Here is a 3,324-nt window from a genome sequence, read left to right as displayed (position 1 = left end):
TTTTCATGTAAACAGATGAAGGAAACTTTGAATTATGAACCATAGCATGCTAGACATGAATGCAGACTCATGCCAATGCTAAAATAGTATAATGGACATGATGCACACCAATCACTGAATTTTCCCAAACACACAGTCTCAAGGCAGAGCTAGATTGGAATCACAAGACTAAATCAGCAAAGATAAAAACTATGTCATGGGTGCACAGCTCAGGGAAGGTACAGGAGACCTGGCAATCAAAGCAAGGCTTAAAGACAAGGAGTGCAAGGAATCAGACAACATCATGTGTAACAGACTCATAATACAGATGCAGGCTATTGACACATCAACATGAATGAAGCATATTAATCAGGATCAGACAGGGGAAGCCTTATAATGATTTTCAGGACTATACCATTTAGAACTAGGTTATCAACTGTATAAATATGAGTCAACTTAGGATCAGCTAACATTATGTGGGATGGAGTACACTAATTAATATGAGCAAGGAGGCCTTTAAGCAAACTGAACGCTATGGTAGATTAATCTCATAAAAAGGGAACCAGATTTTTGCAAGCACATTTAAAAATATGGCATGATTGATTAAGGCTAGAACCCAATGGAACAATGACCCAAAGCAAGCAGATTAAACATTAGGATAAACAAACTCAACTCTCAAACAGCCAAACCAAATTCTATATGACTACATAAAAACCAGCAAAGCCACAGTTTTAAAAACTCCAGGTAAATACATAAATCACTAAAAAAAACTACATCATCCTAGACTAGCAAGCCGAAACTTCAACACATAGCAAATATAGCTAAATTAAACTACACAATACCACTAAGACATAAAATAGAGCAAAGCTTAACTACAACTAGACAGAAATTAAAGAAAAAAGCACTAAATAAGTAAAGGATTACCTTTTTTAGAGATGCTGAATCAAGAAGGGATTTGAAAACTTCTTCCACTCCAAATTCAGCCACCACCACAAAAAAAAAAAAAAAAAAAAAAAGGAAATTTTGTACTGAGAACAAGTTTTTTTAAACCTTAAAACCTTTAGAATTTTAACTAATAAGCTTTTAACTCGAATGATATCAAGTAGGAAGCTTTTTTATCCGGATTCCTTCTTCTTCTTTTGACAATACATGGGGTTCTATTTATAGAACCCTAAAGATAACTTCTACCACTTCACAAACGATGTGGGATATCACAGTTTTCACAAACTTTAAGCTTAGATCTACAATGGAGGGCTCAGATTCAAAGAAGAGCAACAATCAACTTCTCTGATGGATTAAAACAACTGTAAAGTGGAGCAAAGTAAGCGAAAACACATGGATCGTACCTTTAAGGGTCTGTTTGGATGAGATTGAGTGGAGAAAACGCGAAAAGGACGAAGCAATTAAATGCGTCATCCTTTCTTCTGCCAACACCATGTCTCACGCGCCTATTCTAGGACCTACGCCGTCGATTGAACGTGAAAAGAGGTGAAGGGATGGGGCGGCGCTAGGGTTGTAAGAAACCCTAGCTTGTAGAGAGAGTAATGACCCCTCCTAGGGGTGTGTTTGACTGAAGTGGAGGGAGTACATACTTCTCCCATTTGGGTCGGGTCAAGTCCATTATGGACTGGGCTCGGCCATTTATTTTAAATGAGGAGGGCCTATTTTGTATATCGTACACGTATACGAGCGTATATGGAATGTATATATGCACGTAGGGGTAAGACGAGCACTATAGAAAAATAGGTTAGTGTTTAAAATAACTAGTCACAACAAAAAATTAATTAAAACGTGGTCCAACAAAGGTGTAATTAAATTAAAATGTGACTTTAAAACTTGTTTTGCAAATATGGCACTTTAATTGACCCTTAATTAAATGAGGGTTGCAATTGTAGCCTGCTAGTGTAATTAATTGCAGAAATAGCCTTGCAATTAATTATTGCAAATATAGCCTTACCTTGGTATTAATTTAACCAATTAAGACATATTTGCATTAATGACCTTAATCAATTTTCCCATGGTCTGGACATTTCAATTAAAGTCATTAGGAATTTAAAATTTGCAAAAATTGACCCCAGCTATCTTGAACCATGAAATGGTTAATTATGAGGTGGTCATCTATGCAAGAATACAATAATTAAAACTAAAAATTAATTTCAAAACAATTTCGTCAAAATCGACATAATTATGCAAACATATAATAATTTAAAGCTTGAGGGGTATAATGGTAAATTCTCTCAACTACTTAAATTCCTTGGATAAAAAATAAAATAAATTGCATTCTCATTTGATTTCTTAACTTTGATTAATTAAATGAACAATTGTTTAAAACGGATCTGTTGTTGACAAATTATAAAAGTATTTTATAAAATGCTGATAAATTTCTGAATGATTAATAGAGCCTTGAAGGTTTTCCTATTAATTTATAGAAGTAAAATGTTGACCTGGGTAATTATGTAAAATTATCCGGAGTCTTTAGGGGTGTGTAAAATTATTTTATTTATTATCCAAGGACCTCGAATAATTAAAATAAATTACGGGAGGTCAAAAATCAGGTGTCAACATGTGTTTCCACTTACCTTTGAAAGGGAAAAAGCAGCCTCAAACAACGCTATATGGTGCAATGTTTTTGTCAAGGAAGGAAACTGATACCTATATACAATTTTAAAGAATAATTGACAGATGCTTAGCTAAAAAAAAATTGCCCTGGGGCATCGGTGGTCTTTAAATTTTGCCCTTCATATTTGAAATCTTTAAATTTTGTCTCTCTAAATTCCATGGGTTTGTTTCAACCCCCCATCAAATAAAATTTTAAAAAAAAAACCCAAGGCAAAGTTTAAAGTTTTCGCTTTTATAGCAAAAAATATGAAGGAATTCGCCAAACTTCTATCCGATACTTATGCATTTTCTAACAATCTATAAATATGTTGTATATTGTGCATAACTTTGTATCCTTCACAAGTTTATGCACGTTTTCCTATAAAAGTTTGCCCATATACCGTGTATAACTTGTTAAGGATTTACCAATATATATGCCGATGGGGGCATACTTATGCCTTATGGGCAAACTCTAGCATATATATGTATTTTTTTTGCATATATACCAAAGTTACATGGAGTTGTATTATGGCAACCAAATGTCCTTCCCCATACAAATTCAGTTTTTGGTGAAATGTAATACAAGGTAGATTAGGTTGAAATTTTTGGCATTCAAGTGCCACCCGATTGCAGTTTTGGTACCCAAGAAATATTTTCCCATCTTTATTTTGAATTCTCCATCACAAAAGGATCGTGGTACATATTATTGGTATGGTGGGTACACTAGAAGAATAGTTTACAAGATGA

At 34.1% G+C, this 3,324-nt stretch overlaps 1 long non-coding RNA gene across 1 annotated transcript; it reads right to left on the bottom strand.

The window, feature by feature from the left end:
- Positions 1-983: 983 nt before the first annotated feature.
- Positions 984-2,670, bottom strand: LOC132067183 (uncharacterized). Its single transcript, XR_009417081.1, has 2 exons — positions 1,326-2,670; positions 984-1,220 (listed from the first exon to the last, which is right to left on the bottom strand). It is a non-coding gene; the product is annotated as an uncharacterized LOC132067183 (long non-coding RNA).
- Positions 2,671-3,324: the final 654 nt, after the last annotated feature.

This window comes from Lycium ferocissimum, chromosome 8 (genome assembly GCF_029784015.1).
Source record: "Lycium ferocissimum isolate CSIRO_LF1 chromosome 8, AGI_CSIRO_Lferr_CH_V1, whole genome shotgun sequence".
NCBI classification, from domain to species: domain Eukaryota; kingdom Viridiplantae; phylum Streptophyta; class Magnoliopsida; order Solanales; family Solanaceae; genus Lycium; species Lycium ferocissimum.
This window is presented reverse-complemented; position numbering and strand designations above follow the sequence as displayed.